Source organism: Papio anubis, unplaced genomic scaffold (assembly GCF_008728515.1).
Source record: "Papio anubis isolate 15944 unplaced genomic scaffold, Panubis1.0 scaffold772, whole genome shotgun sequence".
Taxonomy (NCBI): domain Eukaryota; kingdom Metazoa; phylum Chordata; class Mammalia; order Primates; family Cercopithecidae; genus Papio; species Papio anubis.
The window spans coordinates 25,035-38,341 of NW_022167945.1; the positions used below are offsets into that span (position 1 = coordinate 25,035).

Below are 13,307 nucleotides of genomic sequence, written 5' to 3' on the forward strand. Positions count from 1 at the left end.
TTCTTTACATTTTCAGAGTACTTTAAAAATTGGCTTATCAAGTTTTGCAAAGCTCTTTGCTGAAATTTTACTGAATTGTGTTGATGCTGTGTATTAATTTGGGAAAATTTATGTATTAATTATATTGAATACTCTGATATGTGAACATGATATTCTATATTTGCATTCTGTAATTTTCCTCAGTACTTTCTTGAGGTTTTTCAGGGTAACATTCAATTTTCATTGCCGGTCTATAAAAATACACATTGACTTTTCATACATTTGGCTTATATGCTGTGGCTTCACTCAACTCATCTATTTAGTTTTAGTAATGATTTCTAGACATGTTTGGATTTTCCTATTTTACAAATTATTGAGAGATTGAGAGATGGAAGGGGTTGGGGGTAGAGGGAGTCTGGTAAGATGGTGGAAGAGTAGGTTCCTAGCCCTGATTCCCTCAAAGAAACATCTATTTGGCAACTACCTACAGAGAAGAATGCTTTTGAGAGAACTCCAAATGCCAGTGTGAGATTGCAACACCCAAAAAGAGCTCGAAAGCAAACACAGACTCGTTAAAAAGGATAAGATGAATGATTTTACTTTGTTTGCTTTACCATTTCCATATCCAGAACAATACTGTACTGAGAAGGATACCCTCAGTCCATTATTTTTCCACTGGGAGAAAAGTAGATCAAAGTGGATATTTAGCACCTACTTGGGGAGCACTTCCTGATGGGCACACTTCTGCTTTGCCTCAAAGTGAACATTGGAAGAATTTTAATACTTAGAGCGCTTGAAGATAACTGGGACCAAAGAAAGGGGGTGAAACACTCAGTGACTGGTACATGCAAATCTCAATGAGCCCCACAATGCTTCAAGTGACCTCACCCAACAAAGCTACCAAATCAAGGGGAGTAAAACCAGCAGACGTTTCTGACCATGAAGCACAGCCAGTTGGCCAAATCCATCAACAGGCTCAACCACCTGACCGAACAAGAACACAGGCCACACTTAATGGTGAAGGACTTTACCTGCTGAAGCCAACTGTAAAGACTAGGAAAAAGGACCTTCTCAAAAATGTGTATACCAGCCCAAGGACACAAGAATCATGAAGAATCAGGAAAACATGACACAATTTAAATAAACCAATAAAGCTTCAGTAATGGACCCTAAAGAAATAGGAATTGACAAAGTGCCTTTAAAAATTGGAAGTAATTATTTTAGACAATAAGCTCAGTGAACTATATGAAAACACACATAGATAACTGAACAAAATTAGGAAAGCTATACATAAAGAAAATCAGAAGTTATAAATAAATAGAAACCATAAAAATAAACACAGAAATGTTAATGCTGAAGAATATAATGACTAAACTGAAAAATTTAATAGAGTGTTTTAACAGCAGATTCAGTCATGAAGAGGAAATAGCAAAGTTGCAAACAGGTATCTTGAAAGTATCCAGTCAGAGGTGCAAAAAACAACAACAAAAAATAGTGAAAGATGAAGAGTAAAAAAAATCTATGAGGCTTATGAAACATTATCAAATAAAGCAATATATGCATTATGTGGAAACAAGAGATGAAACAGAGGCAGGAATAGAAAGCCTACTTTGAGAAATACTGACTGTGAACTTGCTGAATTTGAGGTGGGAGGTGGACATCCAGTTTCATGAAGTTCAAGAGTCCTTAAGTAGGTTGAACATGAACCTCACACCAAGATATATTCTAATAACATAGTCAAAAGTCAAAGAAAAACAGTGAACTTTAAAAGCAGCAACAGAAAATCAACTCATCACATAACTATTGGCACAACTCTCAGAAGAAACCTTTCAGGCCAGGGCAGAGTGGGATAATATATTCAAAGTATTGAAAGAAAAACTGCTATTTAAGAACACTTATATTTACAAAAAACTCTTTTTCAAAAAATAAAAGGAAAGACAAAAAATTTTCCTTTTATCTTTCCTTTATCAATTTATACTGCAAGGATACGGTAACCAAAACAGCATTTTGCTGGTATAAAAACAAACACATAGTACAGTCCAATGGTACAGAATAGAGAATCTAGAAATACAGCCGAACAATAACAACCTTTGACAAATCAGACAAAAGCATACACATATATAATAAATGGTGCTGGGAAAATTGGGTGGCCACATGTAGAAGAATGAAACTGTGTATCTCTCACCGTATCCAAAGAGTAACTCCCGGTGGATTAGAGACTAAATCTAAGACCTGAAACTTAAAATTCTAGAAGAAAAACCTAGTAAAAACAATAAACCACAAAGGAAACAGACATTATACAGAATGGGGAAAAGAATCCAAACTATACTTATGATTAAGCAGTAATATGCAGACTCTGCATGGAACCCAAAAAAATCAGCAAGAAAAAGAAATCTTATTAAAAATGTAACTTTAACTTTTAGCTTTTGCTACGGAGAGGAGACTGAAAAAGACATATTTTTATCAGTATTTAGATAAGGAAGAAATAGTATAATGCTAATGTAAAATAAGGCTTATTTGAAGAACGTTGTGTCTATATATGCCATGCCATACATGTATGTAGACATACATGGCCACATGTACATACAATGGAATAATATTTAGTCACACAACAGAATAAATGCCACCATACGTCAACACAGATGACCCTGGAGGGTATTATATTAAGTGAGATAAGCCAGGTGCAGAAAGAAAAAATAATTACATTATCTCTTTCATATGAGGGATCTAAACAAACTGGTCTCATAGAAGTAGAGAGCAGAATGGCGGTTACCAGAGGTTGGAGTGGTTAGAGAGGGGAACAGGATGTGGAGATGTTGGTCAGAGGACACATAATTACCATTAGATAGATAAAATAAATTTCAAGAAATCTATTGTTCAGCAATGTGGCTATAGTTACTGATGATGCATTGCATTCTAGAAAATGCGTAAACGAGTGATAAGTGTTCTCACAACAAAATGATAACTATGTTAGATAATGCATTTGTTAGCTGAGCCAGATTTAACCATTGAACAATTTTTGTATGTGGAATGTTCAAAACATCATGCTGTATGGACAAAATCATCCAATGTCATCTTTAAATTTTAAAAATTCAAAAGCATGCTTAGAAAAATTATTCAAGCTAGCATTGAATATATAGCTAAATATCTTTAGGTGGTAAGTACAATTGCCAATTTCAAAAAGTAATAACACAGAGATTTGATTATCAATAGTAGCTAATGTGAAGAGCACACCTCCAAGAAGAAAAGTGTTTTTCTCTGTGTGAAGGTAAAATGAGAACAAAGGAGTGAGAGACATGCCTTTGGGAATATCAAATCCTGGTGGATACCTGAACTGAAGGAACTGCGATAGTTCTGCACCACACAGAAGTGTGACATGATCTGACCTAGGCATTGAGCTGTACCGAGACGTCAGGAGTTGAGGATGGAAGCAGAGACTGTGGGAGGGGAGAGAGGATGGGGATTCAGATCAGGGTGATGAGCAGTCGTGGGGGTGTGAGAAGCAGCTGAATTTTGTTTCTTTTTTTTTTTTTTTTTTGAGACGGAGTTCTGCCTGTCACCCAGGCTGGAGTGCAATGGCCTTTGATCTCAGCTCACTGCAAGCCCCTGGTTCACGCCATTCTCCTGCCTCTCAGCCTCCCAAGCAGCTGGGACTACAGGCACCCGGCCACTGCTAGTTTTTTATTTTTTAGTAGAGACGGGTTTCACTGCAAGCCAGGATGGTCTCGATCTCCTGACCTCGTGATCCACCCGCCTCGCCTCCCAAAGTGCTGGGATTACAGGCTTGAGCCACCATGCTCGCCTTGAATTCTTGTTTCTAATGTGGGGCCCACAGGATGTGGGTGTGAGAGGGTGAGGTGACCTGATAGCTAACTGGAAGGATGGGTGGAGGTGCTGTGGGCAGAACAAGTCCGCCTAGGAGAAGGATGCAGGTGACAGTCTGGTGCAACACACTTTAGAGCTTCCCTCCAGCCGCAGGTCAGGAGGAGCTTGTCTCTATGCTTCCTTTGCATGCCAGCCTCGGGGCCCAGAAGGCTTCTCCTGCCCTGGCAGAAAACTCCAACTGCTTTCTCAAGGGTCCCAGCTGTGACTCTGTCCCTATACTCCCACCCCTCATTCTGCCCCTCTTGCTTCATGCACATGCTGAACTCTAACATGTTGCACAGCCTTTATCAGACAGTGCCCCAGGTGGAGCCCCGCCGTGATGGGAGTGCCAAGGTGCCCTCAACCCGGTGGTTATCAGGAATGCCTGGCACCTCAGTGATCTCACATGACAGGGGCTCACCCAGTGACTGGCTGGGGACCTGCTGGACCCCTAGGTCTGTTATTCACAGGTCCTGCTTGGGTCAGCCAAACTTCCCACGGACTCCTGCCCTGCACCTGTCAAATGGCGTGTGCTCTTTCTCCTCCCACCTCTGATGGCTTGTGGGACTGCCCACCCCAGGATCCCTAAAACCACAGCAGCGCCTCTGCTGGGAGGTAGTGACAGGGTCTTTGCCCATACCCTTCCGGCCAGTTGGCTCTGGGGAAGGCAAAGCCAGAGGAGAGAGGGTTTCCAGTGACTGTCCACTTTCTGGGTAGGTGGACTACTTCCGTTAATGGTCACCTTAACTATGGAAGGAGGCCAGCATAGACATTCTTACTGAGCACCCAAGCATTCTTGTTACTGATGTTAATCTGCCATCACCCGTAGATTTGTTTACATAGCCAAGCCACTCAGAGCGCGGGGTGTGGGTCCTGGAGAGGAAGGGAAATGGGTCATGTACCAGTGAGGTAAGTAAGGGGGTCTCAGGAATGGTTGAAGTCCTGATCTGCCTACACTGCATATACTGTGGCTAGGGCTGAGCTGGGTCTGCCCCGCCAGTTGGGAAGGATCTTGACCAGACACTGCCACCCGAGGGCTTTGTGATTTCTGGTTCAGAATGGAGGTGGCACTCCCAGCTAGCCCCTTGTTGGCTGAAGGGCCCCCGCCCGTGGGTGCGTGACACCCCGCCCGGGGTGGCCACCAGGCCACGAGGCTGCCGCCGGGTCAGCAACACGGAGCTGCATCCGCAGCCCAGGCTCCAGCACTGTGACAGGTTGAGGTTTCTGTGGGTCTCCGTCGCCTTTTCTGCCGGGCAGGTGAGCGAACCTTGCCCGCCAGGCTCAGAAGCCACAGGAGCTGGAGAGCCTGAGGGAGGTGCTGGGCCCTGTCCAGCTGGACTGCCTCGGCAGCTGGTCCCACGCACTGCGTGAGGGGAGGGTGCTTGGGCTCCTGGTGGCCAGTGGCACCTGCTTCCCTGGGCCACACTGGATTCTGGCGAGGCAGCTGGGGGCGCCGCTGGCTGCGTCAAGTGGAGCCGCGAGAACCTGGGGCGGGGAGGGCCCCTGCTGGTCGCTGCTGGGAGGGATCCCAGGCGCCCCAGTGGACCTCCCTGCAAGCTTCGGCTCTGCCATCTGCCATTTGCACCCCGTTTTTCTTTTCCAGAGGTGGAGGAATTGATCCCAGCTCTGTTAAACTCCGGACGGTTCTTCTTCGTGATACAGAAAAATCAGGAAAAGGGGAATTGCGTAACAACTCCAGGTGACCTGGATCCTTTGACTCCGGATTCTGTCGGGGCATGGGATTCTCGTGGTGAAGACATGGAAGCCAATGCTCAGGAGCTGGTGACGGGGTGATGGCTCAGATAAGTACTGCAGTGACTGAGAGCAACGCGAGGTTACGAAGCGCACAGCAGCTCTACAGGAGCTGCAGAAAATTGCTCTGAGGCTTTGGTTCTGTGTTTACTGTGTGAAGAGGCAGGATGGATACATTCGTGACTGCAGTGCCTTAGGCCCACTCTGCAGTGCTAGCCAGAGAGCACAGGCTCTACTGCAGTACCTGGATCTGCTCTCATGCAGTTCTCTGTTTCTCTGCCTGGGCTGAAGATGGTGCTATGCTTACATTGTCATGCTGGAGTTTAGCTGATGCTGAAGTGAAAACTGCAGAATCAAGGAGTTAACTTTTAAAGAAGCTAAAAGCTGAAGGGTCTTTGCAAGGTAGCTTGGGCTTGAGCTACATTCATTCAATGTCTTTGGTTCCCAGGGATACAAAATCTAGTAGTGTTTTTATATCTCGAGTCTCAATCCCAAATGCTGCCTCTGAAGAAGATGAAGATGACTGGGGATCCAACAAAATGATGGTAAACACAGGTGATCTTGGACGTGTAACAAGGATCTCTAGTCCACAGGTTGAAGACGGCGACAGTCTCGTTTTCTTGCAAATGCAGTTTTACAGGAGGATTACACCCAGCTACCCAAAGAGATATTTTTTCGCTTGCCCTCACAGTGGTATGTGCTGCTGGTGCTGAACCTCTTCCCAGAAATGGAGACCAGTGCAGGAATTCACACAGGCTAGGTTACCTTGATACCACGGGTGCTTTCCTGAGAATTTACAGAGTTGATAAACGTTATGATTCCTTCAGATCCAGAGAGAAGACCTTCAACAATGGCCCTGGTAAGCATTCAGTACTGTTGTCTGCTTCTAGAAAGAGGGCAGAAGGGTAACAAATAGAATTGAAGCCTGGAAAGTTCAAAAATTTACTTTTAGAATAATAACTCAAGGAAGCACAGATGGCAGAGGCTGCAGCTGAAGTAGAGCACTCTGCTGGCGGGAAGGCCACCGTGTCCCACACCCAGAGTAATGAGTCATTCGGCCTATTGGAAGGCACATGAGCTGTTCCATCAACCTTCCTGAATACTGACCTACTCATGTCCCACCTCCTCCAGAAACTGTGACAAGAGGAAGCTAGGATGAAATCATTGCTGGAATCCCATTTGTAATTACTTTCACTATTGGTGTCAGTAGTGTTACCGCTTGGGACTTTTATTTGTGAATTACAGTTGAAAGCTGCATTTTTACCTATGTCAGGCTTTTGTCTGATCTTACCAGTCTTTCTGCTGTAGGATACCAGTCACTGTTGGATATCACACCATCCTGTCCAGGAATAGCCACTGTGGTGGTGTGCTGCTTGTAGCTTGCTGTTGCTTGGTAGTACAAGATACCTTTCCCTATAGTGACTTGTAAGAAGAACTCAAGGGCGTTGTTACAAAAATATTCTCCCTTCAAAAAGGGAAAAGCTAAAAGATTCATTACTACTCAGCCTTCAATACACCTGTGTGTCAATCTTATATTTATTTTTTAATAAAAAACTGTAAAACACACTTTTGTATCCAACTGTTAGTGCTTTGTATGCACTGCATGAAGCCTGAGATGGTAATTCTGTGGAAGCATTACCTTGGGAATTTGCTGTCTTTGCTGTAGGCTTGTAGAATTAAACAAACATTGTAGTTCATAGGCATTCTCTTTGAAACAATTATGTGAAATGTACAGCTGTTCTTGAAGAACTTTGAAGCTAGTGCATTGAAAAATGCTCTTTTTCCTCCTTTGTAGTGCTATATTAATGAAGTATAATAATTCACTGGTTTTGTAATTTTTTTCTGGTAATGTTCTTCTCTGACTCCTTAAAAATATCTCCTCCCTCCTCCCAAGTTTTGTGCTTGATTTTGTGGTTAGTCTGTTTCTAAATGTTTTGCGCAGTTTCTCTTGTATATAAACTGTATTCATGTATATAAACTGATCCTGGTGATCCTGTACATAACTGTTTGAAATGCTAGAATGACCTCTGTCATTCCAGGTTTTTCACAAAATATATTTTATTTGTGATTAGTCATTTGACTAATAATACCAGCTAAAAGACGTTGCCCCCCCCCCCCAAGAAAAAGAATTTGTGTCTTGTTTATTTCCTCATTAATATTGGTTGAAAGCATGTTTGCTCTTATCTTTGACTTGTGTTTTATTAACATCAATTGGCATATTAAAAGTCCCTCTGAACTTACCTCAATTGTCTAAAAAAATGTAAGAGAAAGGGCCTGTGGGAAGGACTACCAGGCAGAGGGGCTGGTGTAAGCACGTGCTGGGCAGGAGGGAAGAGGTAATGACCAGGACCAGGGAAATCCCCAAACCCAGCAAGTCAGGGAGCCAAATGAAAGCCTTTCATCCTGTATCAGCCATCTAACCCCATTGACACTCCAAGTGAACATTCTTTTAGAGACACTCAGTGTCCGGTTTTTTTTCTGTAATCCTGTAAAGGAATCTGATTTCTCCCATTAGCCATTCACAGGACTAAAATTTCACATTAGAATGCTCTTCTTTAGAAGGCATCTTCCTAGATTCGGCTGCAAGGAGATTAGGAAGTTACTCTCAGTCACTTATACCCCACAGGGACATTAGTTCACCAGAGCTTTGGTGGGGGAGTAGAGGAGCTCATTACAAGCAGGTCTGGATGCTGCACAGAGTGTAAAGGAGGCAGAAGGACCCAGGACACAGAGGCCTGGAGATAGCTCCAATCCTGGGAGGTACTGTTATTATCCCCATTTTACAGAGGAGGAAACTGAGACACAGGCAGGGAATGTGATCAAGACCACACTGCCCCGGAGCAGAGGAGCCAGGACCTAAACCCAGGTCCTGCCTTGCCATCAGAGCTCTCACCCATAACCTTGTTCTGCTGTTAAGCAGGATTGCCCTGCGGCCGGGAGCACAGACTCTGGATTCACATTCCAGCTGCTCTACCATTTCCAGCTGTGTGGCCTTGGGCAAGTTACTTGTCTGTGCTCAGTAACTATAAAGTGGGTATAGCAGGACCTGCCTCGTGGAGTCCCTTAAATGAGTTAATAGCTGTAACATGCTTAGAATGGTGCTGTGCGCATCATCACCAGCCAATACCTGTGGGCCATATAATGCCTCAATCCCAGATGGACATATATCCTTGAAGGGTCTAAAATCCAGGATCCTGAAATGCCTGGTGGTGGGATCCTGAAATCCTCTGGCAGCATTCTAACACCTTTAGGCTGCAGAACTGTACCCTGCTTCCCAGGGCTAGAAGGTGTGGGATCACCTGCTCACCCAGTTCAGTCCCACAGTAGGCAAAGGTTTTGTCACAGGCTTGCCTGGGTCACAGCCCCTGTAACCTCCCCCTCTCCTTCCCTTGCATGCTCCCTCACCCAGATTCACACATGCACTCCAGGCCTTCTGGGCCCAAAGGGAAGGAGGGAGGGTAGGGAGTGGGCACACAGGTCCACTGAAGCACGCTGCCTCCAGCCCTGCTGAACTGGCGGGTCCAGGGAATGGGCTTGGAGATGAAGGGGTCTTGCCCTCCCTTTAACTTGAAGCCTTAATTTGCAGTGATCCAAGAGCTTCATCTCTCCCTGTGAGCTTGTCTGGATGTTTATGCTCGATGGCACGGGCCCCTTCTTGCAGGGGTGCACAGGCCAGGGCCTGGCTGGCAGCCACGGCAGGTGAGAAGACCTTGGCAGATCAGACCTTCTGCTTCAGCTTCATTGTATGTGTCTTCTTCTGAGCCACAGCTGGCCCCAGTTCAATGATACCTTCTGTGGCAGCATCGTGGTGTCTAGGGGTATAATCTTGAGCACGTGCCAATGCTATCCCAAGGTATAGTATATGGTGGTGGGGCTGAGTGGAGCCAGAAGGGCTGGATCTTGTACCTCTCTTCCACACATCAGTCCCTATCCTTCAATCATCTTCTTCTTCTTCTCATTTTGATTCTGTTTTATTCTGTCCTCTCTTCTGAGCATCCATCCATTCATTTATCCATTCATCCATCTATTTATCCATCCATTCATCCCAGCATCAGTATATCAATCCATGCATCCATCCATTCATCTATCCAACCACCCATCCATCCATCTGTCCATTTAGCATGAGGATTGATTAGAAGCCTCCTGGATCTGGAACCATGGACCAGACACCATGGGGGAGACATGATTAAATACAACATATAATTTGTGTGCTTAAACAAAAGCTAATGAGTGCTTACCACCTGCCCAGCAGTCCTGCATTCAGGGTGCAATTCTCCCCTCATCCTGAGCTTTTCGGTACCTTCTGTAGTTTCATTTTGTAGTAGAGAAGGCTGAGCCTCATAAAGTGGGGTCACACAGCTGCTTGGTAGAGTTTGAATTGGAACTCAGATGTGTGTGACATAAGCATCACCCTCTGCCTTCAGTCCTCCATCCCAGGGTCCCAGAGCTGCTGAGCATTCTGGGATTGGCCAGGTCTAACCTTTGTGGCATGCATTGAGCAATTCTCTATATTTTGGAGTCTTAATGTATTCCTAGCCTTAGTGATGGCAAGGACACTGCTTTGGGAGACCTGGGCTCTAGTTCAAGTTCTGTCCCAAACTTTCTGTGTGATCTTTGTCTTTCTGAGTCCGGTATTTGCATCTGCATAGTAGGACACAAGCACCAATTTTCACAGCCTCATAGGGGTATTACAGAGGTCAGAGAAGAGAAGAGATAGAGGAATATTTTGTAGATTGTGGAGTGTTTTGTTTAGGTGAAGGGCTGTCAGGTCCTGACAACCCTGAGGAATGAACACGTCAGGAGTTGTAAACCTTCAATGCCCAGAGAGGCAGAGTGACCCTTCCAAGGTCTCCCATTGCTGATCAGAGACAGACCTAGGGGAGAAAAGGAGAGAAACATGGATTCTAACATGGGCTCTGTCTCTAACTGCCTGGGAGACTTCTCAAATGCCTTCCCTCTCTGGGCCTCAGTTTCCTTGTTGTTACAATATGTGAGACAGGATGAGGGGATGGTGGGGGCAGATATCTGGGGGCCCTGCTAGACCTACCCTCTAGGGCCCAGGCTTGGGCATTCCCCAGAACACCCATATTGTCCTTTACACCTGGGTGGCTGTGCTCAAGGATTCAGGGAGGGGGGACTCCTGTGGCCCTGGACTCCCTAGCCCTTCCCCTTCTGTGGGCCCACCCTGGGCTGTCAGCATGTTTTGTGCTGGAGTGGTCTAAGTTGGTTTATAGTCATTTTCCAGGCAGTTTATGGTTGCCTCACCTCCGTCCGTGCCATGTCCTGAGCAAAGGTCCCGGAGGGAAGACCAGAGCCACCCATGTCACCACCAGCTATCGTAATCCTCTTCCCTGTGAGGAGGCTGCACCCTGGGAAATGGCAATAGGTGGGATGGGGCATCTGTCCCGACCTCCCCCTTAACCAGAGATGGCTCTGAGGCTGTGGGCATGGTTACTGGAGTGGCAGTGGGAAGCGAAGTGGAGGAGCAAATATTGCGGGTACTAATGAGTCACAGTTGATAGACTCATGTCTTCTTGTGCTGTGGAGGCAGTGGTGGTGGGATGCAGATGGCATATGTTTTGGTGACCTACAGGCGTACATTCAAATAGCTGTTACCTCATGTTCTGCGTCTGTGACCTTGGCAGGGGGAGCTCCTCAACCCCCAACCTTGCACAGCTGAGTGGGAGAAACCAGAGGGGACTTGTGTTGTCGGGGACCTGGCATCATGCCTGGCACACAGCACTTGCAAGATCTTCATTCTCAAGACTAGCATTTGTAGCACTAGGGGCTACACACAGAGGTCTCTGTATGTATGGGCAGGTATATGTGGATGGGTGTGGGTCTGTTTGTGTGTGGGAGTGCGTGTTTCAGGGACACAGGCTGTTAGAACCAGCACAAGGTGACTCCAATAAGGGAAGGGAGGAAAGTGCATGGTGAACTAGGAAGACACTCTAGAGCTAAGGCTTACTGCATCCCACATAGCCTCTTGGTGTCTGTGTCATTGCAGCCTTCAGTTCTCATGCTTGTCTTCCTCTCAGTGTTCTCCCCTGGATCTCAGTGCCTGGCCTGTGGGAAGCTTCAGTAAATAGGGAAACATAAATACAAGGGAATAGAATTAGCTAATTAGGGTAATTAAGCGCGGGGTAGCCAATACCAACAGGCATTAAGCTGTCCCTGATTTTTAGGGGCTGGAGGTCTAGTGGGAGAGACAATTTGCTGCATGATGGGAAAGAAGTAGGATTCACAGAGAAGGTGTGAGCTGGGCTTTGTAGGTTAAGCAGAAATTCACGAGGCGGAGAAGATGTGGGAAGACTCTCCAGGCAGAAGAGCAACATGATCAAAGCCATATGGTGAAAGAACAAAGCAAGTGGGTCAGCAATGCTACCAGAGGGGGAGGGGAACAAGTCAAGGTGGAAATGGAGGGACCTCAGCTCCTCAGGCCCTGGGGTGTCATGCTAAGGAATTTGGATCTTACTCTTTAGTCAAAGGGACAAGGGAGGGACATGACCAGATTTGCAGTTTGAGAAAATTATCAGGCTGATATCTGGAAGGAGGAAGGTCTGGGACAGTCAGACCAATGGGAGGCTTCTCTGCTCAGGTGAGAGACAGTGGCCATCTGGATTAGGGAGAATTTGAACCCAAGGCTGTAGGAACTCAGAAGACAGTTCCAGTTTACCATATGTGGAGTACCATATGTGCTGTGGCTGGCGGGCCACCAGTACTTCTACCCAGGTTATCTCATTAAAATCCTAAAGTAGACCTGGTCAGATATGGAAATCACCTGGGCTTCAGGCATGAGACAGGAGGAGGAATTGGGGCAAATCTAGTGGGTGGGTGCAGTTGGAGATGTTGAGCCTATTAGCAGAGGTGGGACAGGAAAGTTGGGAGCAGGTAAGGGAGTGACAGGGAGACTGAGGCCTTTCCCTGCCTGGTTGCAGCCCCTACCCATAAGCCTCCAATGCCTCATTCTTGCCAGATCTGCTGGACCCAGGACCAGGACTCTGGTTGGTGTTGAAGATTCTGTCTCCTCTGTGGGCCTCCCTCCCTCTGCTTCTTCCTTCTGAGGATTGCTCAATGTTCTGCCTAAACACAAATCTGACTGCATACTCTCCTGCTGATAACTCTTCAAGGGTGCCTCTGATTCTGGGCAAAAGGCTGAGCTTCTTAGTTTTACGTTCTGGGCGTCTCCATGGTTTGATATTCCCTCCCCAGCTTCAACTCTGCCTGTTCCTCCTCATCAAAGTACCTGTATTTTAATATGCTACCTCCTCTCCTTTTCCTCCAAGATTTTCATAATTGTGGTTGTGATGATGATGGTGATGATGATGGTGAGGATAATAATGGTGCAGGTGGTGATAATGATAGTGATAGTTATGTTGAGGATAATGATGATGATGGTGAGGATGGTGATGGTGAAGGTAGTGATAATGATAGTGATAGTTACGCTGAGGATGATGGTGATGAGGGTGAGAATGGTGAAGGTGAGCATGGTGATGGTGATGGTAAGGATGGTGATGGTTAGCATGCTGATGGCAATGATGATAAGCATGACGGTGAGGATGGTGATGGTGAAGGTGGTGATGATAGTGATAGTTATGATGAGGATGTTGCTGCTGATGCTGCTGAGAATGGTGAGGGTGAGACTGATGGTGATAATGAGGATGGTGATGGTGAGTATGGGGATGGTGATGGTGATAATAATGGTGATGGTG

At 46.0% G+C, this 13,307-nt stretch overlaps 1 pseudogene; it reads left to right on the plus strand.

The window, feature by feature from the left end:
• Positions 1 to 918: 918 nt before the first annotated feature.
• LOC116273497 lies at positions 919 to 7,397 on the plus strand (annotated as a pseudogene).
• The last annotated feature ends 5,910 nt before the right edge of the window (positions 7,398 to 13,307 follow it).